Consider the following 27373-nt stretch of genomic DNA (forward strand, 5'->3'; position numbering starts at 1 on the left):
CGAGATCAGACGAGATCGGGCGTTGCCAGGCTGGTATGGCCGTACGAAATAAGTTGACAACCATAGGCTACTTATCCATATACAGATTTAGCAATTGACAATGCAAGGTAGTCTCTCTCTCTCTCTCTCTCGTGTCAAAATGAAAACAGCTTCCAGCCCCTTTCATGAAGGACTACTTGTGCATATTGCAAGATTTCAGTTTCTAAGTGAATGAGCAAAAGAGCATAGAGCACCTGGTATTCCCAGGCGGTCTCCCATCCAAGTACTAACCAGGCCCGACCCTGCTTAGCTTCCGAGATCAGACGAGATCTGGCGTTGCCAGGCTGGTATGGCCGTACGAAATAAGTTGACAACCATAGGCTACTTATCCATATACAGATTTGGCATTTGACAATGCAAGGTGGTCTCTCTCTCTCTCTCTCTCTCTCTCTCTCTCTCTCGTGTCAAAATGAAAACAGCTTCCAGCCCCTTTCATGAAGGACTACTTGTGCATTTTGCAAGATTTCAGTTTCTAAGTGAATGAGCAAAAGAGCATACAGCACCTGGTATTCCCAGGCGGTCTCCCATCCAAGTACTAACCAGGCCCGACCCTGCTTAGCTTCCGAGATCAGACGAGATCAGGCGTTGCCAGGCTGGTTTGGCCGTACGAAATAAGTTGACAACCATAGGCTACTTATCCATATACAGATTTGGCATTTGACAATGCAAGGTGGTCTCTCTCTCTCTCTCGTGTCAAAATGAAAACAGCTTCCAGCCCCTTTCATGAAGGACTACTTGTGCATATTGCAAGATTTCAGTTTATAAGTGAATGAGCAAAAGAGCATACAGCACCTGGTATTCCCAGGCGGTCTCCCATCCAAGTACTAACCAGGCTCGACCCTGCTTAGCTTCTGAGATCAGACGAGATCGGGCGTTGCCAGGCTGGTTTGGCCGTACAAAATAAGTTGACAACCATAGGCTACTTATCCATATACAGATTTGGCATTTGACAATGCAAGGTGGTCTCTCTCTCTCTCTCTCTCGTGTCAAAATGAAAACAGCTTCCAGCCCCATTCATGAAGGACTACTTGTGCATATTGCAAGATTTCAGTTTCTAAGTGAATGAGCAAAAGAGCATACAGCACCTGGTATTCCTAGGCGGTCTCCCATCCAAGTACTAACCAGGCCCGACCCTGCTTAGCTTCCGAGATCAGACGAGATGGGGCGTTGCCAGGCTGGTGTGGCCGTACAAAATAAGTTGACAACCATAGGCTACTTATCCATATACAGATTTGGCAATTGACAATGCAAGGTGGTCTCTCTCTCTCTCTCGTGTCAAAATGAAAACAGCTTCCAGCCCCTTTCATGAAGGACTACTTGTGCATATTGCAAGATTTCAGTTTCTAAGTGAATGAGCAAAAGAGCATACAGCACCTGGTATTCCCAGGCGGTCTCCCATCCAAGTACTAACCAGGCCCGACCCTGCTTAGCTTCCGAGATCAGACGTTGCCAGGCTGGTATGGCCGTACTAAATAAGTTGACAACCATAGGCTACTTATCCATATACAGATTTGGCATTTGACAATGCAAGGTGGTCTCTCTCTCTCTCTCGTGTCAAAATGAAAACAGCTTCCAGCCCCTTTCATGAAGGACTACTTGTGCATATTGCAAGATTTCAGTTTATAAGTGAATGAGCAAAAGAGCATACAGCACCTGGTATTCCTAGGCGGTCTCCCATCCAAGTACTAACCAGGCCCGACCCTGCTTAGCTTCCGAGATGAGACGAGATGGGGCGTTGCCAGGCTGGTGTGGCCGTACGAAATAAGTTGACAACCATAGGCTACTTATCCATATACAGATTTGGCAATTGACAATGCAAGGTGGTCTCTCTCTCTCTCTCGTGTCAAAATGAAAACAGCTTCCAGCCCCTTTCATGAAGGACTACTTGTGCATATTGCAAGATTTCAGTTTCTAAGTGAACGAGCAAAAGAGCATACAGCACCTGGTATTCCCAGGCGGTCTCCCATCCAAGTACTAACCAGGCCCGACCCTGCTTAGCTTCCGAGATCAGACGTTGCCAGGCTGGTATGGCCGTACTAAATAAGTTGACAACCATAGGCTACTTATCCATATACAGATTTGGCATTTGACAATGCAAGGTGGTCTCTCTCTCTCTCTCGTGTCAAAATGAAAACAGCTTCCAGCCCCTTTCATGAAGGACTACTTGTGCATATTGCAAGATTTCAGTTTATAAGTGAATGAGCAAAAGAGCATACAGCACCAGGCGGTAGAACAGCCAAGTCCCTACTAGCGGCCAATGGTTGAGCAGAGCTGAGCAGAGTTGAGCAGAAATTAGCCAATCATTGAGCCATGTTGAGCGAGCCCTTTGCTCAACAGTCCAATCAGGCTCAGGTTTGTCCGTGACGTCAAACTAGGGTCGTCTGTATTTGAAAAACAATGGCGGCGTCTGGTAACAGGCGAATACAGTAATATACAGTTAATGCTCTCGTTTCTCTAAGGTAAGTTCAAATTTCTTAATTCTTGGCTCTTTTGGTAAGTAATTTGGAGGTGCATGTAACTAGCTAGGTGTCAGTTTTGCCATGTTGAATGATTCTCTGAAAATCGGCAAAAACGCCATTGTTTAAGCTACATATGAACCGGAGATCCAGCTAGCACTACATTTAATGCTCTCGTTTCTCTCATTTTCGTTCAAATTTCTTAATTCTTGGCTCCTTTGGTAGGTAATTCGGGGGTGCATCTAGCTAGCTAGATGTCAGTTTTGCTTTGTTGATTTATTCTCTGAAAAATGGCAAAAACGCTATTGTTTAAGCTACACATGAACCGGAGATCTAGCTACATTTAATGCTCTCGTTTCTCTCATTTTCGTTCAAATTTCTTAATTCTTGGCTCCTTTTGTAGGTAATTCGGGGGTGCATCTAGCTAGCTAGATGTCAGTTTTGCTGTGTTGATTGATTCTCTGAAAAACTGCAAAAACGCCATTGTTTACACATGCGGATTATACATGTTCCTCTTGTCATTAAATATGAGCTAGTTTTTCACTTTGATCAATAATCTGGTAGCTTTGCTGCAATATTTAGGTATGAGGTACGTGTTTTGGGTGTGTGACTTGTCTGCTGTGCAGTTTGAAACGGATTTGTAGCATGGATTTATATTGTTTGTGTACATGTAACTGCTGATTTTGGATAGGGAGAAGTTTAAGTTTTCTATTCCTGTTTCCACAGGTCCCAAGTTTCCTGCTTGAAACATGGAGAAGTGTAACGTGTGTAGCAAAAGTTTCACTTTAAAATCAAATTTGACACGACACATGAAGACCCATTTCGCCAAGGAAAACAAGTGTGATGTTTGTGGGAAAGAATTCACTTTCAAGCATCAGTTACAGTCCCACCTCAAGCAACACCAGTACCCGAGGATCCCTTTGTACAGGCCGGGAGAGGCAAGGCTGCACTGTACGGAAGAAGCCAAGAGCGTAGCTGACCATGTGGCCAATGCACCCTGCGTAGCAATAGACCCCACATGGCTGAATCCTGAAACGGCAGAGGCGGAGGCGAAGAAATCTGGAGGGGAGATGTGGATAGCCCAGTTGGTCTGTACATTTGGAAGGTACGCCGGGCAATCCTTCAAATGGTTACTTGAAAACGACATAGGATGGGTTGTGTGGTTGCTCGCCGAGTACTGCTTGAAGGGGGAGCAGAACGACTTGCTCAAGTGGGAAAAGACACGGCTGCTTGAATTTGTCAAGGAGTTCCCTTCGGTGACTTGTCATCTTGACAAGAGGTTGGAGGTAAGATGACTGAGTGAATGTCTTGTCTTTAGATGCTTTCACAATCAATTACTGATTTGTTGATGAATAGAATTAGCACCTATGATCACCGTCATCACAAAGGCATTTACTATACATTTCTTGTAGAAACAGAAAACAGAGAAGGTAGAAAGAAAGAAGGCTGAGTGCACTGCCTCCAGGTTAGAGCAGGATCCCAACTATGCAACTGATGCTGAACTGTTGACTGCTGCAGGTAGGTAATTGTTAGGTGAATTCTCAGTATGAAGGCAGGCTGAAAAGAGTCACGACAACGGAAAGGAGTCGACTTTGGTTTATTAGTCAAGCTGTCCGGATCAAATCATCAGTTCAGGACAAACTGAGAGCATGAATGAAAACCCTGTCTCTCATGACATGCTGAAATACAGTAGCTGGAAAGTACATATATAGAATGCACAGAATCATTTCCTTAAAGGCTCTCAGTGGTCAGTGCATTGATACCGTAAAAGAGGCAACAGTCGAACGAGTCCCTTATACAATATTACATAATTAATGTACATGTATTATTTATACATTGTGTTCTTCTATTATTCAAACTAAATTGATGCCAAAAGTGTTTTGGTCTAATGACATGTATCTACTAAATGGAATGTATTATTATAAAGCACTAAATGCAATTTCTGTGTGTCTCTTCAGAAAAACTCCTTTACGAGTCCGAGGTGCCTGTCTCCACACAGCTTACCACCTGGGGAAAGCTCAAACCAGGGGAAAACAGACCCAGCACATCTCAAGCAGAGGCCTTTTTCTCAGACTCTGGGGGCGTAGTGCTGGAGGGATGGCAGAGATACTGGGACCAACCACCTGCATCTGCTCAAGCCCTTGGTATGGCAGCTCCGAATGTCAAGTGGCTTAAACAAGACGAGACTTACGGTCTTTTCGAACGCTCAACCACGTACAGGAACGCCAGCGGAGAGACAGTGGAGAGAAAGCTGTTGAAGAAAAAGATGGAGTTCCACCCACCTCCTCTACCTACATCTGTCAAGGGAGCGGTGCCCAACATGCTGGCTTTTTTCACAACTGATACCTTCTTCTGGAGACCAGTCGGTGTCATGCAAGCCAAGATCCGCTGTCCCAACACAGACTGCTGTGCACCGCCAGGGGAATACCTGGAGTTGAAGGGCTTTGGCAGCTATGCTCGGCAAGTGTGCGGGATGAAGAACTACTACACCCTGTTGACCGAGAAGCTGAAGTGTCCATTTTGTGAAAAGGTGAGGCAGCCAGATAGAGGAGATGCACAACAGTACCTGTGGATGGCATACAGTCCCAAAATATTGATGAAGCTTGCCCCAGCCATCAGGTGCATGTTCCCTGCCATTCTGTGTGGTAAGCGTGCCATTGACAGAGGCGTGGTCACCCTGCTAGGCGACCGGCTAAACTCCACGTCCATGAGTAAGGTGCAAAGACTCTTGCAGCAGGGCCATGACGAGTGGTATCTGGAGCGCCGTGACCTATACCAGACCCTCCTGTATGAGGCACACACTGCAGGAATTCTGCCCTATGTTAAAGCTGCTGGCAGCTACACCCCTCCTCTCCCCAAGTCCCCCCTCCCATGTCCTGCTGTCTTGAGGCGTGCACACCTCATCCATATCCAGATTTGGTATTTGACAATGCAAGGTGGCTTTGGTGGACGCAGAACCCCTACTACGGCCCCTCCGGCCTACCAAGTGCCCCCAGGGCTAAACATGTGGCACACGCTAGTGCTCCCTCTCGCCAGTCCCAACCCGGACACGACAGGGCACAGCCTGGACCACCGGACTGGGCCTCCAGGGACCCCGCTGTGACCCCAACACAGCGCAAGCGCGGTGGCCAACCCCACACACTAGCGGAACGCCGCATTAGGAGGCGCTTAGCACGTGCACGCACACTCGCGGAAAACATGGTCTCCTTAGCGCGAGTCGGGGACGAGGACGCTATAATCGGCCTCCCTCAGATCACCCCGACCACGTGGCCACCAATGTTTCCGTTCCGGACGCTCCTCCAGGTCTACTGCAGATGTCAGCCGATAGATACTCTGTTAATGCACAGCAATCGCGCAAGGTCTACGGTAGACCCACAACGGAGGTTGGGAAAACCATTTGCAAGCTGATAAAAACAACACACCATTACGTTGAGGTCAAGACCTATGTCACTGACGGCATACGCCCACCGGGGCTCCAAACCAAAATTGACGAACTGGCAACAATGTATCGACCGTCATCCCCGTCACATGACAACTGGACATACTGCGGCTGCGGTCACTGACAAAATGCCAGCACCCGGCTCCTTCCCTCTGGAGGCCCGGAGCATAAATCCGTCCAATTCCAGCTCTCGGCCGGTACACGCGTAGGCAGCTACTACGACGCCCGCACCTGGGTCCTCCCTACTGGGGGCCCAGAGAATAGCCCCTCTCAATGCTGCTCCAGTTACACGGGCGACTGACACCACGACCGTCACGCCACAGCTGGCACGGTGGACCTTTCTGGAAGTCACGCCGCGTGATGACACACTCACTATCCCTCTGGTGACGACGTTCGGACGCCGTACTCGGCTACTAAACCGTAGACTGAAACAGAACCTTGTTCAGCACCTGAGAGGCTCTGGCGTATTGGAGGGAGCCACCCTCATCTTGGCCTATAAGAAAAACTGCAGTGTTGGAGAGTTCCTGGTCAGAAGTGGTCTTAGACCACTCAGCCAGGTTCCACAGCCGTCGCACACACACTTTTCACCCCTCGCTACCATTCACTGTCGAACGCTCCAGGTCAGACTTTCAGTAGCCTCCCTGCCGCTGTTGACTTGTAACGCAGTGTATGTGATCACGTGCAGTGCTTGCGGCCTGCACTATGTCGGCAAGACGGGTAATTCTCTCCAACAACGCCTCACCCAACATCTCTATAACATCAATAACTGCCGCAACCTAGACTCACACCTAGTCCCCCACTTCCTGAGATATGGAGCCGAATCTCTTAACATAAGCGGCCTGGAACACAACCCAGAGTGGACACGTAGACAAAGGCAGGCTGGCGAGAGAAAATTGATATGTAGGCTTTCCTCCTTATATCCTGGGGGCCTTAACGTCCGCACCTGAGTATGTGACATTTTCCTCATTTGGAGAATGAGTGCCACAGGGATAATTTCAATGCTTGGACCCTGTACTGATCAAGGCACACTCACACTCCTGTTAGACAACATACCCGATCATCTACTATTACCACTAACCTTATTATAATCTGAGGACGTTTACCGTGACCCCATAGGGATCATGACTCTAAGGATTACAACAATAAATATAGCTGCAAGCAGCGATGCGGGTTCCTCCTCAAAATGGCAAAATATTATAAAAATATACAAGCAAAACGATTTCATGTTTGGCTAACAATAATAGGCTGTATGGGGATTTGAACTCATGAGCGTAAGGTTACAAGTCAGTCTCTCTATCCTCTCTGCTACACAACAACAGTTGGGAACCATGAGTGATGTCTGAGAAGTCTTGTGCAGTTGTCCCACGTTGGCAACAAACCAAACTAAACCTACTATATTCAACCGTGTTGGTTAAACATTACTAACTTGTTCATTCACTGTGTTAATGAAATGCAGTCCACGGCTACAAGCTAGCTAACGCTATACACGAGTCATTAACTTAATCATGCAAGCCCAGGTAACGAAACAATTGAAACCCATTCCCTTTCGACTACAATACCTCTGCTGTTAAGACCGTTTAAGAAATGTTGCAACAGGCTACAGTCTGAATCACGGATATAACTCTATGACATAAGTTACAATCAGGGGGTCAATAGGGGTTTGATATATCGGGGGGCTCTGTAATTTCTGGGTTTCGATGGCACATGTGTATGCACAGCCTACTAAACAGGTATCCTACTCAGTTTAATGACTAACGCAGACTACCTAACTCACTACCCTTCAAATACATTTATATAGTACTACTATGTGCCTCTTTCAGTTATATCTTTAACATATGAAACATTGAGAGTGTACGATCTTGTGGAAAAAACATGAAAAACTGAACCTGACAACAGCTATGCTAGGCTCGCTGACATTCAGTTCTCGTTTGGCCAAACAACGGTTAGGGTCTACTGAAATTATTACCAAACTTAACTTTACGCTAGTAGCCTAACAAACTCATTCACTGTTGACTATATATAATATATTTAAGTTGTATGCATAATTTGTGATGAGTAACTTTGATTTAGTAGTTGCTTCTCTTAGATGCTTGTTTGCCTTCGTATCTCGTGGCAGAAAATAACCGGAAATGACCAGGCTTCACACCTGTTTTCACCTATGATTTAATCATAGACATTCTTTATTATGTCTATGGATTTAATGGCCAGACATAGTAAAACAACAAAACTTTATTATTCATCAAATGCATACATTACATTTTTCTTTGGCATGTGGCAGCACAGTAAGAAAAAAGGCAGTAAACACATAACTGACAGCACACAAGCCTATAATACCAACAGTAGACTACATAGTAGATGGCAAACCAAAAGGGTAGACAAGCAACAAGTGAAATCAACGATCAATTGTGTTGACTTTCTATAGAGCAAGCAAATCATGACTTTTATAGTTGTTAATTACGAAAGGCAATTCACCTTTATATTAACTATAAAATAAACAATTAAACTAAACATTTAAGTAAATTGCATATCTTTGAAAAGACTGACTTACTGCCTGTTCTAAACAAGAAATGTTAATCTTTCCATCAATCAAGCTGTTGTAGTGAATATATATATAATTTAGTGACTTTCTAGAAAGTTTTTGAGAAAACTGTTCATCAGATGACGACAGACTACCCAATGTACTCTGTGTGTGTCAGGTCCTTTCTGCAAAAAGCTATATTCAACTAGAGAGCATACAAGTTTTGGGGAAATTGTGAGGGTGTGCTTGCGGCTGCCCCAGCTTCCCATACTCTCCTGGTGTTTACATATTTCAAAAAGCATTTAAGTGTATGACTACAGTTCTGACCATTGTGTTCCCTTGATAATAAGTTTGTAAAAATGACATGCATCACTCAGATGGAGGAGAGGTGATACTGGTTGGTTGGAAGAGAAGGAGGCCAAATGTAGCTCATGAAGATGCAGCGCTAGATAACTTATTAAATTGTAATCAGATATAAACAACTTGTTGGTTGCCCTATTATGTCCTATTATCCTCCTATTATCGTCCTATTATGTAATTTGAACGCCCTGAACGGCATCATTTGAGTAATGAGGGCAAGCGCAGGCTTATTGATTACTTAAAAATCGTTAAGTTTCATTATGCATGATAGAGGAGCCTAGTTAGAGAAGGATTTAGCAGTTTTATTATTAGAAGCCTATTTTATTAATAATTTTCAGAGTAACCTCAAACCTTTCTTTTGTTTCTTTGACCTTACATTTTCTTTGAGAGCTTAGTGGTCTCGGTTTAACATCATTATTTATAGCAACATCATTACCGGACACTGTTAGCTCGCAATGTGGACAAAGAATGCCCCTGCAACAAAGTTGTAACTTGGTAACAAGTAGCCAGCTAGAAACCGACCAGAAGTTTGTAGCCATATAAAGGCCTATATATATAGGCTACTTGATTTGGCTGCAAGATTTGCTGATTTTGAGTGTCCAAGATATGATGGATTCTGATCTGTGTCAACAGTCTAGCCATGTAGCTAAGGCTTGTCCGGGAAGAGTGGATTTTTTTTGTACGGCAAGTCTGGAAGATCAATTTAGGCTAGTGCTACTTGCCCCAATGCACTGGACAAGTTATTAAAACTCAAACAAAATAAAATGCAATGTTAGGCCTACTTCACGTTATGTGCCACTCATTACGTCTATCGATTTTATTTGAGCGAATTCTGCATCAGTAAAACCACCAACCCAAGATCTCTACAGACCAGCTAATTTCCTGCTCAACACTTCAACGGGGGCTTATTACTTGAAAGATGACTTAGGCTATTTACGGTCGTCTCAGTTACACTATGAGGGGTGGGAAATACTGTGATTTGCTTAAGAAGGCAAATGGCTAGTAAAACATAACATTTCATAATAATTTCAGTAAATCAAGCAGCGCTGCAAGACCTAGTGAAATGTATATCCTACAGCAAAGCAAGGCTGAAGCAGGCTGACATTAATTATTTTCATGAACAGACAAAGTTTTGACATTGACAAAGTTTAGGCTGTGGCAATAAAGTTCAGGTTAGTAGTCAGATACTTTCACCTATTGAAAAACTTTTGAGTAAGGGGAAAGCCGAACATGTTCCGTCGCCGTTTGACTTCCTAAACAGCTGTGGAGATGTTTTTGTTAGCTACTCATTAGTGTCTCGGGTAGGCTACAGCGTTGCAGTGAGCCGCCACACTGATATGAAACCACAGGTAATGGTCATTTCACCAACAAATCGTTTATTAATGTCAAAATAAATCCTACAACAAAAACGTATTTGTGAGGAATGTTTATTTCAACGATTAAAAACAGATGCATCATGACCACTGTAGTATGTGTTGCCCAAGCAACAGAGGCTAATGTCATGATGCTAATGCTTCAGTGAAATAGTAGACTACCGTTTCCGAAAGTAGATGTGGGCCTTCTTACTTAATAAATATCAGCTAATTTTGTACATTACATTTCACAATTATGTTTCACATCACAAAGTAAAATGATTAAATATCACCCTGGCCTCTTTGTTTGTGGCGTTTCTGCAGCTGCCTTGCAGACTAGTATCCCCCAAGTTAACAGATGCGAAACTAATGTTCTGCTAGAGATAGTCACGCGAGTTTTGTGACGTTAGTGGCGTCAGTGACTGTGGCTAGCAAGTTAGCCACCGTTAGCTTCACTTTTCGCCACAAAAACGTAATTTCTACTTAAACCGTGCAATGGAACGTAAATCCCAATACAACCAACGCAATCGCTACCGAGACAAACCTTTTGACATCGCCGTTGTCTATGTAGTCCAAATATTGAGGCATCCTTAGGGGGGCGAAAAGAAACAATAAATAACTAGAGAGCATACAATTTCTGGGGAAATTGTGAGGGTGTGCTTGTGGCTGCCCCAGCTTTCCATACACTCCTGGTGTTTACATATTTCAAAAAGCATTTAAGTGTATGACTACAGTTCTGACCATTGTGTTCCCTTGATAATAAGTTTGTAAAAATGACATGCATCACTCAGATGGAGGAGAGGTGATACTGGTTGGTTGGAAGAGAAGGAGGCCAAATGTAGCTCATGAAGATGCAGCGCTAGATAACTTATTAAATTGTAATCAGATATAAACAACTTGTTGGTTGCCCTATTATCCTCCTATCATCGCCCTATTATGTAATTTGAACGCCCTGAACGGCATCATTTGAGTAATGAGGGCAAGCGTAGGCTTATTGATTACTTAAAAAACGTTAAGTTTCATTATGCATCATAGAGGAGCCTAGTTAGAAAAGGATTTAGCAGTTTAATATTAGAAGCTTATTTTATTAATAATTTTCAGAGTAACCTCAAACCTTTCTTTTGTTTCTTTGACCTTACATTTTCTTTGAGGGCTTAGTGGTCTCGGTTTAACATCATTATTTATAGCGACATAATTACCAGACACTGTTAGCTCGCAATGTAGACAAAGAATGCCCCTGCAACAAAGTTGTAACTTGGTAACAAGTAGCCAGCTAGAAACCGACCAGAAGTTTGTAGCCATATAAAGGCCTATAAATATAGGCTACTTGATTTGGCTGCAAGATTCGCTGATTTTGAGTGTCCAAGATATGATGGATTCTGATCTGGATCAACAGTCTAGCCATGTAGCTAAGGCTTGTCCGGGAAGAGTACATTTTTTTTTAACGGCAAGTCTGGAAGATCAATTTAGGCTAGTGCTACTTGCCCCGATGCACTGGACAAGTTATTAAAACTCAAACAAAATAAAATGCAATGTTAGGCCTACTTCACGTTATGTGCCACTCGTTACGTCTATCGATTTTATTTGAGCGAATTCTGCATCAGTAAAACCACCAACCCAAGATCTCTACAGACCAGCTAATTTCCTGCTCAACACTTCAACGGGGGCTTATTACTTGAAAGATGAATTAGGCTATTTACGGTCGTCTCAGTTACACCATGAGAGGTGGGAAATACTGTGATTTGCTTAAGAAGGCAAATGGCTAGTAAAACATAACATTTCATAATAATTTCAATAAATCAAGCAGCGCAGCAAGACCCAGTAAAATGTATATCCTACAGCTAAGCAAGGCTGAAGCAGGCTGACATTAATTATTTTCATGAACAGACAAAGTTTTGACATTGACAAAGTTTAGGCTGTGGCAATGAAGTTCAGGTTAGTAGTCAGATACTTTCACCTATTGAAAAACTTTTGAGTAAGGGGAAAGCCAAACATGTTCCGTCGCCGTTTGACTTTCTAAACATCTCTAAAGAGATGTTTTTGTTAGCTACTCATTAGTGTCTCGGGTAGGCTACAGCGTTGCAGTGAGCCGCCACACTGATTTGAAACCACAGGTAATGGTCATTTCACCAACAAATCGTTTATTAATGTCAAAATAAATCCTACAACAAAAACGTATTTGTGAGGAATGTTTATTTTAACGATTGAAAACAGATGCATCATGACCACTGTAGTATGTGTTGCCCAAGCAACAGAGGCTAATGTCATGATGCTAATGCTTCAGTGAAATAGTAGACTACCGTTTCCGAAAGTAGATGTGGGCCTACTTACTTAATAATATCAGCTAATATTGTACATTACATTTCACAATTATGTTTCACACCACAAAGTAAAATGATTAAATATCACCCTGGCCTCTTTGCTTGTGGCGTTTCTGCAGCTGCCTTGCAGATTAGTATCCCCCAAGTTAACAGATGGGAAACTAATGTTCTGCTAGAGATAGTCACGCGAGTTTTCGTGACGTTGGTGACGTTAGTGGCGTCAGTGACTGTGGCTAGCAAGTTAGCCACCGTTAGCTTCACTTTTTGCCACAAAAACGTAATTTCTACTTAAACCGTGCAATGGAACATAAATCCCAATACAACCAACGCAATCGCTACCGAGACGAACCTTTTGACATCGCCGTTGTCTATGTAGTCCAAATATTGAGGCATCCTTAGGGGGGCGAAAAGAAACAATAAATAATAAATAATATATATGTGAGATAACAATGGTTTGTGCTCGCCGAAGGCAAGCACACCCCAATAAATACTTACTACATTCTAGCAGCTTTGGGTGTATTTATTCTCAAATGTCCACCGCAAGTGTCAATACCCCTGAGCCATAGCAACTACCATGTAAAAGGAAAACTTGCCAGTTAAATGAAAAAGATTTAGATTTAGTATAACTTGTACTAAATCTGTAATAACACCCCTGTCAGCCATTTTGTATTGTACTGTCCGTCTCTGGAGGGCTGGCAGGCAGTGGCAAGCAGAGCCTGCAGGCAGGCAGAGCAGGCCAGCTGGATGAAGCCATCCTGGGGTCAAGGCTGAAGAGAAGCTGTCCAGCTAGAGAGGGGTAGTCCAGCAAGGGGTCTGTGTTGCTCACAGCAACCTCTGTTGCATCCTGATAGATAAATCTTTATTTGTCATTGTCACAGGTACAAAGAAATTAAAGTGCTTCCAGTCAGTGCAACATTCATTGGCCTAAAAATCAATAAAAGGATAAAATTACTAAAGTTCTAAAACTACTAAAATAAACAACAATAACTAATAAATCAGAATAAATATACCTGAGACAGTACCATAAACAACACACCCATGTCATACATCCACAGTCATCACATAAAACATAACATGACATTGTGCACATAATTTTTTGGCAGCATTGACAGTGGTTATTGCAGTTGGATAAAAACTGTGTTTGAGTCTGTTTGTCCTTACCTTGATTGATCTGTACCATCTGCCTGACGGCAACATTTCAAGCAGGGAGTGCCCAGGATGTGAAGTGTCTTTTATGATGTTCTGGGCTCTTGAGACAACTGGATCTGTGTAGGTCTCCCAGTGCGGGGAGGTTGGCAGCCAACAATCTTTTGAGCTGTGTTGATGACCCTCTGGAGCATTGTCCTCTGAGCCACTGTACAGCTGGTATACCAAATGCCTATGCAGTATGTGAGTACACTTTCAATGGAGGCTCAGTAAAAGAACACCAGCAGTCTTTGTGTGATGTTACTCCTCAATTCCTGAGTAGTCTCAGGAAGGACAGTCTCTGCTGGGCCTTTTTCAGCAGTTCAGAGGTGTCCACACTCCAGGATAGGCTGTCCTGTATGTGGACCCCCAGGAAGCGAAAGTCTGCCACCCTCTCCACACTGATCCAGCTGATGGTCAATGGTGTGATCTCAATCTTCTTTCTCCTGTATTATATTATGAGTTATTTTGTCTTTGTAGTGTTAAGGAGAAGGTTGTTGGCCGTGCTCCAATTCGACAGCCGCTCCACTTCTTCTCTGTATCCCCCACAGAGATAAACCCCGCCACTGTGGTCTCATCTGCAAACTTTACAATGGTGTTACTGTGATGGACAGGGGTGCAGTCGTGTGTGTAGAGGAAGTAGAGCAGGGGACTGAGCACACAGCCCCGGGGGGAGCCAGTGCTGAGGCTAAGGGCTGTGGATGTGTGATGGCCCACTCTGACTGTCTGCGGCCAGAGAGGAAGCTGCTGATCTACCTGCATGTGGTATAAGGGAGCCCGAGGTCCCCAAGCTTAATCACTAGCTTGTGTGGGAGGATGGTGTTGAATGCAGAGCTGTAATCCACAAAGAGCATTCGCACATAGCTCCCCTGCTGCTCCAGGTGTGAAAGAGCGGCATGGAGTGCTGCCGCCACTGCGTCTCCTGTGGATCTGTTCGCTCTGTAGGCAAACTGGTGGGGGTGAAGGCTGCGGGGCATCCTCTGTTACACTCCGTATTTTTTGTTGAGCAGGCCTCTGCAGACCTTATTCAGAAAGTGAAGAAAAGATCCATGTCAGTTGTGAAAAATGAAGCTTTTTACATCTACACTTGACATAAACTACAGTTTTGACTGTGAAATGCAATGGCATTACTTTAACTTAAATTCAAATGTGTTGAACTGATGGAGACCCGGCCATGCAAAGTCACTCCAAACATTTGGCTCAATTCCAGGCTCTGGCAAGAGTATTTAGCTCTAAACTGGTCAATATACACATCTGACCAAAGACCAACTCGCCATTTGCCTGTAAACAGTGATTCTGACTGTCAGAGACCTTTAAATACACTGACCGAGTGAAACTAGCCTGGCTAACATAGGTCGCTTTCTCAGGAAAATGACAAATGAAATAGGCTTGTTTGGAAAGATCCTATATACTGGCTATTTTCAGCAGACTCTTGTCTACAAAAAGCAGCCCTCCCTGACGTTTTAGGAGTTAAATTGAGTGAACTCCAATATCGTTTACACACTGCCAGTGAGTGAGCGAGCCAAGTCTGTCACTGAGGCTAAGTCAAAACAATCAAATCAAATTTATTTGTATAGCCCTTTTTACACGCAAGCATGTCACAGAGGGCTTCACATACGCCCATAGAACTGCCCCTCAACCAACCTAAACCCTCAAGGAAGACAAGGAAAAACTCCCAGAAAAACTCCCAACGGGAGAAAAAATGGAAGAAACCTTGGGAGGAGCAATTCAGAGAGGGATCCCCTCCTCCAGAGACGGTTGGCAAGAGAGAGGAGCAGAACACAAGCTAAACATAGTCATACAGTGTCAATGGGTTTTGAAACACCAAAAATCCATTGTTCGGCTTTATAGACGTTGGATGGGACCTGGAAACTCGCTGTTGGCCGTCATGGAGGCTGGTTTCCAGTTGACGACCTGGTCCAGCGTTGGTAGACCGACGACCAGGCAGGTCCTGACAGCTCAGACCCCCCACACCACAAGGGATGAGTGGGGGGGACAGAGAGGAGAACAGGGATTAGAGAATGCCAGGAGCAGCTAACAGTTTCAGTCGTAATAGAATGAGATCCCCACCGGTCAAGTGTGGACTAGTGCAGCAATTTAACAAAGCTAAGAGGGTATTTGATGCAGCCCCACACACCAAGACAGCGACAGCCCCCCTTGGTTGGAACATGAAATCTGTTCCAGGGGAAACAACTCTAAAATAGGTTATATTTATACGAATAAGGATGAAAACAACCAGCCCCCCGTTGTCTCCAACTAGTAAACTATAACAATTAAAATATACAGCAACGGAACTATTACAGTAACTGTAGTGTCCTCTAATCAGTCACTTCCATCTTGACGCCGTAGGAGTTTTCAATATTGAATTTGTTTATTTAAACTTAGGTGTTGTCACAAAATATCAATGGTAAAGTAAAAGGTGCAAAAACAGATTCAGAAAAAATTGAAAAACCATATGCCTGCTAGCGTCTCTAAACTCCAACTTTCCACAACAGGCTCTCTACCAAACGCAACACACAATGCCATCTTCTTGTAGGGATTCACCTCCTAATTAAACACGATTAACACAGGTGAGGCGATCAATTAACTGTTCTAGGTGCCATTACTTGGTTCTGCCAGCAGGGTCATAATCTCGACTTGAAATCAAAGAATTTCTAACAAATCATAAATGGCTCCTACAGTAACAATATACAATAACAGGTTTACTTTATTTGTAACATTTAAATGGGCAGTGTGAACATAAGCTAAAATTACAATTTAAAAGTTACATGTGATACACACATAGGCAAACGCACACCCCAGGTTTACATAGAAAGTACACACATTTAACAATCATAGGATTGACTAAACAGGAACGTTTTTAATCTAGTTTTAAATGTCGAAACAGTATCAGCCTCCCTAATTGAGACAGGTAATTTGTTCCAGAGAAGAGGTGCTCTATATGAGAATGCCCTACCTCCAGCAGTTTTTTTCTTAATTTTGGGTATTACCAGATAGCCGGCATCTTGAGATCTTAGAGTCCTTGCGGGGCAATAGGGTGCAAGGAGACCGGAGAGGTACAGTGGTGCCAATCCATGTAGAGATTTGTAAGTTAGTAGTAAAACTTTGAAATCAGCTCTGGCTTGGATAGGGAGCCAGTGTAAAGAGATAAGAGTAGAGGTTATATGATCAAACTTTCTTGTTTTTGTCAATAGTCTAGCAGCAGCATTTTGTACCCGCTGTACATTTTTCAAGTAGGTAATTGGGAGGCCAGAGAACAACACATTGCAGTAGTCCAATCGGGACGTAACAAAAGCATGTATTAGTTTTTCAGCATCATCCTTTGAGAGGAATTTTCGTATTTTGGCAATATTACGTAGATGGAAAAATGCAGTTCTGGTGATTTGTTTAATATGGTACTCAAACGAAAGGTCTGGGTCCAATGTGACTTCTAAATTTTTTACCAACTGGCTTTGAGATACTTTGACACCATCTAAGTTTAAGGTCAGATTGGATAAATTATTTCTGTATTTTTTAGGGCCGAAAATTTGAACCTCGGTTTTATCCGAATTAAGAAGAAGGAAATTTGCTGTCATCCAAGTTCTCAACCCGGAAACACATTTTTCCATAGCATGTAGAAATTCTCCAGGCTTTATGGACATGTATAGCTGAGTATCATCTGCATAACAGTGAAAATTTACCCCAGAGCTTCTAATTAACAATGTACCCCCGGGACACAGTCTCACTCCACTTGCAAGTTTTCCACAAATCACAAAACTAATCGGAGCATCTGGCTAAAAGCACAATTCCCACATCTCCTAAAGGCTGCCCTCAACATTTTTGGTGTCGACCAAACTGTGAAATGGTGAACTTGTGAACATGACGCGACCAAAACATGGCTGCCGCCTAAGCGGTCTCCCTGGCGCATAGGCTTATTACAAAGACTTTCTCGACCCAAATCAAAATTCTGAGTTGACAGGTCTGTGGGGAATTGCTTGTTCTCCTAGAAGCTGCCCTACTCTAGCTTTTTGATGAATTCGCCGAGATGCTACAGTAACCTACATGATTCAGTAATTACACAGAGGGAAAAAGCTCGCTACTTTTCGAGTTCGGTTTTCCGTCACTTCAAACGCACGATTTAAAGGTCTCAAAGTGCTGAAACCTTCACCATCATTCAAGAGTAGTGTACTTTCACAAACCCAATCATTGATTCTAGCTTAAAATGTGTAAAAATAGGACTTACCGAACGTGGCTGCCTCAAAGCCGGCTATCAGGTGATTCCAGTTGAAAACAACAATGGCCGCCAAAAAATTAAATATTTGTACCGGCGAGCAGCAATTGGAAGCGAAATGAGGGTGAAGGTGGGGCTTGTTCAGCACACCATTTCCAGAAAGGATGTGTGTGCGTCTCGCCAAGCTCGCGCGTGTGTCAAGTCGGTTGACCACCTGTCCCTCTTTGTGCTGTATAGCACAGCATTTTTTATGTGCGGAACAAGGGGTGAAAATGCTGTGCGACACAACGCAAAGCGGGTATCAGCTCCTCTGATTCCTCCAGACGCAGCGTTCCAGGATATCCGAAAACACCAGCAGAGTGTTTGGGAACATCTCCATGATGGCCCCCAGGTCTCGCTTTATCTGCCTCGTCAGGTCTACCCCGGTCAGTTGGCCGAGGTCGTTTCCCCTGACGTGGAGCACCATTATGTCCGGGCTGGGAAGCATGCCACGCTTCTCACGGAGCTTAGACACAAGGTCTGCCCACCTCATGCCCCTCACCCCTACCCATTCAATATGGCACTCCAGTGCAAGATCGGGGTACAGTCCGACCTCCGCGTGCCGCGCAAACCAGTAGACCAACGAGCTGCCAACGATCCAGACGTGGGAACGACTTTGGTTTTCCATGGTGTGATATGATCCAACATTTGCCTCTTATATACTAGCTGGCTTCCCGCTTCTTCTTTTTCAAACAATGCAAGGCTAACATCTGCCTGTTTATTTGCCGCCTGTGTTGTTTTTATTCACAATATTCTCATTGGTTGGCCTTGAAGACAAATATAGCTGTATATTATTTCTGAGACACCCGTCCTATTATGTAATTTTAACGCCGTGAATGGCATCATTTGAGTAATGAGGGCAAGCACAGGCTTATTGATTACTTAAAAACCGTGTTCATTATGCATGATAGAGGAGCCTAGTTAGAGAAGGATTTAGCAGTTTTATTATTACAAGCCTATTTTATTAATAATTGTCAGAGTAACCTCAAACCTTTCTTTTGTTTCTTTGACCTTACATTTTCTTTGAGGGCTTAGTGGTCTCGGTTTAACATCATTATTTATAGTGACATCATTACCGGACACTGTTAGCTTGCAATGTAGACAAAGAATGCTCGTGCAACAAAGTTGTAACTTGGTAACAAGTAGCCAGCTAGAAAAGTTTGTAGCCATATAAAGGCCTATATATATAGGCTACTTGATTTGGCTGCAAGATTCGCTGATTTTGAGTGTCCAAGATATGATGGATTCTGATCTGTATCAACAGTCTAGCCATGTAGCTTAGCCTTGTCCGGGAAGAGTGGATTTTTTTAAAGGCAGATCTGGAAGATAAATTTAGTTGCACCTGGTTAGAAACACATCGAATTTAATGCAATTTTACACAACACATAAATGATTCAAAAATGAACACCCATCTTTGCTGTATTGAAAGGGTCCCGTGTAAGCGATGGGACGTCTATTGCATTCGTCTATGTGTAGGACAGTGTTTCTCAAGTGGTGGGTCCCGACCCAAAAGTCGATCGCAAGCTGGTGTAGGTCATTCTGATTAATAAAAGCATCTTACTACATGTTTTATGTTATTTAAAAGTAAACTCAGAAACGTATGAATGTAAAAGGCATATTTGTAAACCACTCTGATCTGTTGTAATGTGTAACCTATAACTATGTAAACCGAACATTTAACTTACTTGACTGTAAAGAATGACTTTGTATTCTAGCTGACCAACAGCGCAAAGACAACAAAGCTGACGAGATGTAATATATATAGTGCTATATATATCTGGCTACTACAGTACGGCACTATCTGGTGGCTGGACGAATTGTAAAGTAACCTCCCGAAAGCGGTCTGGAACGGACGACGAAAGGTAGAAAATTTGCTGTAGGATTAACAGCTAGGCTAACTAATTTGTCGTTATACTGTAGGCTACCTCCCCAGGCCAAAGCGATCTGGAACGGAAGACTACAAGGTCGCAAGTTAGCTCTAGCTCTAACTTACGGTCTAACACCTTTGGTAACAGATAGTAGCAGAGATGTGCCGGTGTAACAGCTAGAGCTAACTTCTCTGTGAAAATAGGAGACCGTTTACACCGTTTACGAAAGTAGAGCTAGACTAGCTAGCTAGCTCTACAGTAGCTATAATCATCAGCATACATATTTCACAAGTGTTTCGTATCACAATTTTAAATGAGTAAATGAAGCATAGCGCAAGTTCAGTCAGGCAAGACCAATCCCTGCACTCGGGCATACTCGATAATGTCCACTACTCAATCCTCCCGCTAAGAGCGCTCTACTTCCTCTGTTCCTAAGTCGGGCTTTCTTTCGGGTTCATTTCGAGTTGCCTCCCATCTATCAATTAACGCTGTCACATGATCCTGTGCCTTTTAAATACGAGTCTCTCCCTGTGTAGTTTGTCCATGCTATCATGCGCGCGACCCTCCACCTCCCCATCGCCACCCGTTGGTCGTCGGCTGCCGCCACTGCCACCAGTGTCTGGACTCCATGGGGGATTCTTCTTCGGATGTTGGGCAGGCGCCCATTGATCTATAATTCCCTGGGGTCTAAGCTCCAAACACTGTAGTACATTTATCATTCTGTAAATAAACATCTTTCACTCATCCCAGGTCTCTCCTGATTGAAATGGTTATCACCATGGCTAGTCAAATCGTTTACTTGTAATGTAATAAAATAATAAATCCAAAAACGAAAATGTATTTGTGAGGAATGTTTAATTAACGATTGAAAACAGATGTAGCATTATGTTGTATGTATGCCCTGTGTCACCCGGGCAACAGAGGCTATGTCATGATGACTCATGATGCTAACGCATCAGCCGCAGACCACTCTTTCCGAAAATAGATGTACTAGCTTAATAACAATGCGTACATCATATTATACACTACATTTCATAATTTTGTTTTATGACAATGTTAAATGAGTAAATAGTTCACCCTGGCCTCTTTGCTTGTCGCGTTTCTAGTTAGCCTATCATCTCCCAGAAGTTAACAAGCTGTTAAACTAATGTTCTGCAACAGGTAGTCACGCGTGTGTTAGTGACGTTAGCAACGTCAGTGACTGTGGATAGCAAGTTAGCCACCGTTAGCTTCACTTTTCACCCCAAAAAATCCCAATACAGGCAACTCAATGGCTACCAAAACGAAACGTTTGACACCGAGGTTGTCTATGTAGTCCAAATATTAACAAAGTTTTAGGGGGGCAAAAAGATATAATAATAATAATATATATGTGAGATAACAATGGTTTGTGCTTGCCGAAGGCAAGCACACCCCAATGATAGGTTTCCTCCTACCGGAGGAACCCTAATTAGAACTAGAGAGGGTACAATTTCTGGGGAAATTGTAGGGTGTACTTGCTTGCTTCAGTTGCAGGTGGGTCCGTTTTCCCTTCTAGTGATATTTCAAGCATTTAGCCTACTCATATTGCATAATTCATTAAGAACACTCTTTGAAACAAGGAACCCCCTTTGAAACAAGCTACTGTAACGGTGCGTTCACACTGCAGCGGGGCGTCGTCTTCCAATTCATTTTCAATTAAACCAGGCGTTGACGCTCACATTAAGGGAAGGCGACCGGGGCGTCGAAAGTTTGATTTTCTCAACTTTATGTAAATGAGGAGCGTGAAAACGCTGGCGTTGGCCAATCGGGTTGGTTTCTTGTTTCTTGTAACGTAGCAACTGTTGGTAATGGTAAAAATGTATAGGTTTAACAATTTCAAGATGGAAGAGCAACTCATCGTGTCTTCATACCCAGTATCAAGGGCGTAACCATGCATTCTTTGAGGGGGTCGTGTCCCCCCCAATATTGAGCAAATACCAATCTGTCCTCCCCAATATACAGCAGAAAATATGTAAAATATATGTTCTGTTTTTATGAACCCAGTCAATGGATCGGTCTTATGTCTTATTTATTTTCAATGTATTTCCGTTTATTAAGAAAAACATAAGTGTGTGAATCCCCCCTCCTAATTGTACACTTCTGTGATCCACCTTGGATCATCATCACAAACAGAAAATGGCATGGTAAAATGCATGGTTACAAACCTGAAACTAGTGTTAGAAGTCACCGAACTATCCATATTCTTCAAACAGATTTATCAACCCCTGTTTTATCTGTTAATACCCCACAGATGAAACTGGCCCTTCTAAATGTTAGATCACTAAATAACAAAACATTTCTAGTCAATGATCTGGTCAAAGAAAACAAATGAGACTGCATCTGTTTAAGAGAAACCTGGCTAAACAACGACACGGCAACAGCAACTTTGATAGAAGCGTGTCCACCAGATTACAGCTTCCACCAAGTTTCTAGGAAATCCAAAAAAGGTGGAGGAGTCGCAGCTATCTTCTCTGAACTATTGTTCAAAATCACTGAGCTAGGTGAATTCAACTCATATGAATATCTTGCTATAGAGCTCAAAACCGAATCAATACTTTTTGTCATTATATATCGGCCACCCAAGCACTCGCCAATATTCATACAAGAATTCTCTGAACTATTATCACTCTGTGTCACTAGATATGACAAAGTAGTTTTAAACGGAGACTTAAATTCCAAGTAAATAAAAAAGCCTACCCAAGAACTATTGAGCTCTTAAATCTCCTAGACAGTCTCAATCTAACTCAAAACATAACAGACCCAACACACCGGCACGGAAACACACTAGATCTAGTGATAACAACTGGACTAAATATCAATAATATCTCAATAACTGATCCACCTCTACCCACCTCTCAGACCATCGTTGTATACTTTTTACTGTGGAAATTATCCCAACAAAAACCACAAAAGAATTCTTAGTCCAAAGAAGATATTTAGACGATACAGCTATGATGAAATGTTCTGAAGAATTTGCTCTATATGAACCAACTCATCATGATTGCTCTCTGAATGAAATGGTAGAGAACCTCAATGATGCACTATTATCTGTGTTAGACTCTGTTGCACCACTGAAAACCAAAAAGAAGTCCACAAGCAGAACCTCCCCATGGCTGAGAAATAAAAATGTTAGTGAAACGAAAAGAAAATGCCGTGTAGCAGAGAGAAAATGGAGGAAAACAAAGATCACTATCCACTACAATATCTGTAAAGATACACTAACCACCTACAACAAAACCATCCCTCTAGCGAGGAGAGAATATGTTTCCAACATTATTACAGAAAATGCCAGAAACTCCAGAGTTCTTTTCTCCACCATTGACCAGCTGCTAAACACTGTCCCTACCCCCCCCCCCCCCATCCTCAGCAGTTAAATGTGAAGAGCTTGCTTTGTTCTTCAAGAACAAAATAACTTTGATCAGAGCTAGTACTAGTAATAGTGGGGTCGAAACTGACATCAGTAGATTCTGCAACATAAACATGAGCACATTTACCTGTATCACTGAATGAACTTTCAAAAATTGTCAGTGAATCTAACTCCACAACCTCAGATATTGATCCTATACCCACAACATTCTTTAAGCGAGTGTTTGATGGTGTCTCAGGTCCGGTGCTAGAGATTATAAACACATCCCTTAGAACTGGCGTCTTCCCAGATGCCTTCAAAACAGCTGTTGTAAAGCCCCTATTAAAGAAACCCAAATTGGATAACAGTCTACTTGCAAATTACAGACCAATATCAAACCTTCCATTTATTAGTAAAGTACTGGAAAAGATAGTTTCAGTCCAACTAAATTCTTTTCTTGAAGAAAATAACATTCTGGAAGTCTCGCAGTCAGGTTTCAGGAAATATCACAGTACTGAAACTGCTCTTGTAGTCGAAAAAATAAGTTTTTAACCAATATCAAAAAGTAAAACAGCACGGAAACGGCAGCAAAGTTTGATGCAAAGTGTTTATTCGAATCTAACACAAAGGATTGATTCCAATAAACTCGAGTAGACCCCGGAGTCTGACTGCAACCTTTCTCCGGACATTTGCTTATATATTTTTCCTACATTATTTTATGCTATTTTATCATTGGTACATTATATGTGGTCACAGATTCATGTATGCATTTTCACACTCGGTTGGTCCATTGTCACAGAATTTGCATAGCCTGGAATTTCCCTAACTTTCTCCCATCCAGTGCCCACGTGGGGCTTTGCAGCCCAGCTGCACAGTCATACAGAGTTTAAGGACATAAATCTGTCCCCTGATGTCTGGCGCTTGTTGTTCTCAATATCTGGGCCTTGTAGTCTTTCATGGGAGAGGCCTACACACACTTCTCTCTGTTGCTCTCAAACTCTATCTATCTGGTCTTCCACATTGTGGCCTTTATATCTTCTACGTTTTAGTGGTAATACTAATCAGTCAACAGCTTTGCATCTGGTTTTCAGTAATATAGCATATAAAAGCCCCTCCATGAGTCACCACCTTACCGCGGTGGAGGGGTTTGCGTGTCCTAGTGATCCTGGAAGCTATGTTGTCGGGGGCTTTATGCCCCTGGTAGGGTCTCCCAAGGCAAACAGGTTCCAGGTGAAAGACCAGACAAAGCGTGGCTCAAAAAACCAACCATGAAGAAACACAACAATGGTTCCCAGTTGCCCCTGCCCGGAAGCGGGTCACCGGGGCCCCCCCCTGGAGCCAGGCCCGGGGGTGGGGCTCGATGGCGAGCGCCTGGTGGCCGGGCCTTTTCCCATGGGGCCCGGTCGGGCACAGCCCGAAGAGACAACGTGGGACCCTCTTCCAGTGGGCTCACCATCCGCAGGAGGGGTCATGGGGGTCGGGTGCAGTGTGAGACGGGCGGCGGCCGAAGGCGGGGGCCTTGGCGGTCCGATCCTCAGCTGCAGAAGCTAGCTTCAGGGACGTGGAATGTCACCTCGCTGGCGGGAAAGGAGCCTGAGCTGGTGCGCGAGGTAGAGAGTTTCCGGCTAGATATAGTCGGCCTCGCCTCGACGCACAGCACGGGCTCCGGAACCAGTCTCCTTGAGAGGGGCTGGACTCTCTTCCACTCTGGAGTTGCCCTTGGTGAGAGGCGTCGAGCTGGGGTGGGAATACTTGTTTCCCCTCGGTTCGGTGCCTGTACATTGGGGTTCACCCCGGTGGATGAGAGGGTAGCCTCCCTCCGCCTTCGGGTGGGGGGACGGGTCCTCACTGTCGTTTGTGCTTATGCACCAAACGGCAGCTCAGATTACCCACCCTTTTTGGAGTCTCTGGAGGGGGTGCTGGAAAGCGCTCCTCCCGGGGATTCCCTCGTCCTCCTGGGGGACTTCAATGCTCATGTGGGCAATGACAGTGAGACCTGGAGGGGCGTGATTGGGAGGAACGGCCCCCCCGATCTGAACCCGAGTGGTGTTCTGTTGTTGGACTTCTGTGCTAAACACGGTTTGTCCATAACGAACACCATGTTCAAGCATAAGGGTGTCCATTTGTGCACCTGGCACATGGACACCCGAGGTCTCAGTTCGATGATCGACTTCGTAGTCGTGTCGTCGGACTTGAGGCGGAGCTGTCAACTGATCACCACCTGGTGGTGAGTTGGCTCCGATGGTGGGGGAGGACGCCGGTCAGGCCTGGCAGGCCCAAACATAATGTGAGGGTCTGCTGGGAACGGCTGGCGGAACCCTCTGTCAGAAGGAGCTTCAACTCCCACCTCCGGGAGAGCTTCGATCATGTCTTGGGGGGGGCCGGGGACATTGAGTCCGAATGGGCCATGTTCCGGGCCTCCATTGTTGAAGCGGCTGACCGGAGCTGCGGCCGCAAGGCGGTCGGTGCATGTCGCGGCGGTAACCCTCGGACCCGGTGGTGGACTCCGGAGGTGAGGGATGCCGTCAAGTTGAAGAAGGAGGTCTATCGGGCTTTATTGGTTGGTAGGACTCCTGAGGCAGCTGATGTGTACCGGCAGGCCAAGCGGAACGCGGCTCTGGCGGTCGCGGAGGCAAAAACCCGGGCATGGGAGGAGTTCGGCGAGGCCATGGAGAATGACTTCCGAACGGCTTCAAAAAGGTTCTGGACCACCATCCGGCGACTCAGGAGGGGGAAGCAGTGCTCTGTCAATACTGTATACGGTGGGGACGGTGCGCTGCTGACTTCGACGGGGGACGTCCTGGATCGGTGGAAGGAATACTTTGAAGGCCTCCTTAATTCCACCAACACGCTTTCCGACGTGGAGGCAGAGTCTGGGGACATCGGGGGGGGCCCTTCTATCTCTGGGGCCGAGGTCGCCGAGGTGGTTGAAAAGCTCCGCGGTGGCAGGGCCCCTGGGGTGGACGAGGTCCGCCCGGAGTTCCTTAAGGCTCTGGATGTTGTAGGGCTGTCTTGGTTGACACGACTCTGCAACATCGCGTGGACATCGGGGACAGTGCCTCTGGACTGGCAGACCGGGGTGGTGGTTCCCCTCTTTAAAAGGGGGACCGGAGGGTGTGCTCCAACTTTAGGGGGATCACACTCCTCAGCCTCCCTGGGAAAGTCTATTCAGGGGTCCTGGAGAGGAGGGTCCGCCGGATTGTCGAACCACGGATTCAGGAGGAGCAATGTGGTTTTCGTCCTGGCCGTAGAACAGTGGACCAGCTCTATACCCTCCGCGGAGTCCTGGAGGGTACATGGGAGTTCGCCCAACCAGTCTACACATGTTTTGTGGATTTGGAAAAGGCGTTCGACCGTGTCCCTCGGGGGCTGAGTGGGGGGTGCTCCGAGAGTACGGGGTACCGGATTCCCTGATCGGGGCTGTCCGGTCCCTGTACGACCGGTGCCAGAGTTTGGTCCGCATTGCCGGTAGTAAGTCGAACTTGTTTCCGGTGAGGGTTGGACTCCGCCAGGGCTGCCCTATGTCACCGATTCTGTTCATTACCTATATGGACAGGATTTCTAGGCGCAGCCAGGGTGTTGAGGGGGTCCAGTTTGGTGACCTCAGGATCGGGTCGCTGCTTTTTGCAGATGATGTGGTCCTGTTGGCTTCATCGGGCCGTGACCTTCAGCTCTCACTGGAGCGGTTCGCAACCGAATGTGAAGCGGCTGGGATGCGAATCAGCACCTCCAAATCTGAGGCCATGGTTATCGACCGGAAAAGGGTGGAGTGCCATCTCCGGGTCGGGGAGGAGATCAAGTATCTCGGGGTGAGCGCGAGGTCGACAGGCGGATCGGTGCGGCGTCCGCAGTGATGCGGGCTCTGCATCGGTCCGTCGTGGTGAAGAAGGAGCTGAGTCGAAAGGCGAAGCTCTCTATTTACCAGTCGATCTACGTTCCTACCCTCACCTATGGTCACGAACTATGGGTAGTGACCGAAAGAACGAGATCGGGAATACAAGCGGCCGAAATGAGCTTTTCCGCAGGGTCTCCGGGTTCTCCCTTAGAGATAGGGTGAGAAGCTCGGTCATCCGGGAGGGGCTCAGAGTAGAACCGCTGCTCCTCCGCGTCGAGAGGAGCCAGCTGAGGTGGCTCGGGCATCTGATTAGGATGCCTCCTGGACGCCTCCCTGGTGAGGTGTTCCGGGCACGTCCCACTGGGAAGAGGCCCCGGGGAAGAC

At 45.0% G+C, this 27373-nt stretch overlaps 1 long non-coding RNA gene, 1 other non-coding gene and 7 pseudogenes across 2 annotated transcripts in view; all 9 read right to left on the minus strand.

The window, feature by feature from the left end:
• LOC146227245 (5S ribosomal RNA) overlaps positions 1-47 on the minus strand; it is a 119-nt gene extending 72 nt beyond the window's left edge. The window contains exon 1 of the ribosomal RNA XR_014748784.1: positions 1-47. This exon is cut by the window's left edge and continues 72 nt beyond it. This is a non-coding gene — a ribosomal RNA (5S ribosomal RNA).
• A 174-nt stretch (positions 48-221) lies between these two features.
• LOC146227246 (5S ribosomal RNA) lies at positions 222-340 on the minus strand (annotated as a pseudogene).
• Positions 341-530: 190 nt separating this feature from the next.
• LOC146227247 (5S ribosomal RNA) lies at positions 531-649 on the minus strand (annotated as a pseudogene).
• Positions 650-819: 170 nt separating this feature from the next.
• LOC146227248 (5S ribosomal RNA) lies at positions 820-938 on the minus strand (annotated as a pseudogene).
• A 174-nt stretch (positions 939-1112) lies between these two features.
• On the minus strand, positions 1113-1231 carry LOC146227249 (5S ribosomal RNA; annotated as a pseudogene).
• Positions 1232-1401: 170 nt separating this feature from the next.
• Positions 1402-1510, minus strand: LOC146227250 (5S ribosomal RNA; annotated as a pseudogene).
• Positions 1511-1680: 170 nt separating this feature from the next.
• LOC146227251 (5S ribosomal RNA) lies at positions 1681-1799 on the minus strand (annotated as a pseudogene).
• Positions 1800-1969: 170 nt separating this feature from the next.
• Positions 1970-2078, minus strand: LOC146227252 (5S ribosomal RNA; annotated as a pseudogene).
• An 11014-nt stretch (positions 2079-13092) lies between these two features.
• On the minus strand, positions 13093-16117 carry LOC146227253 (uncharacterized). Its single transcript, XR_014746751.1, has 3 exons — positions 15536-16117; positions 13647-14692; positions 13093-13329 (listed from the first exon to the last, which is right to left on the minus strand). It is a non-coding gene; the product is annotated as an uncharacterized LOC146227253 (long non-coding RNA).
• Between the last annotated feature and the right edge of the window lie 11256 nt (positions 16118-27373).

The sequence above is a fragment of the Hypomesus nipponensis genome, chromosome 25 (assembly GCF_054491055.1).
Source record: "Hypomesus nipponensis isolate SF chromosome 25, ASM5449105v1, whole genome shotgun sequence".
Taxonomy (NCBI): Eukaryota; Metazoa; Chordata; class Actinopteri; order Osmeriformes; family Osmeridae; genus Hypomesus; species Hypomesus nipponensis.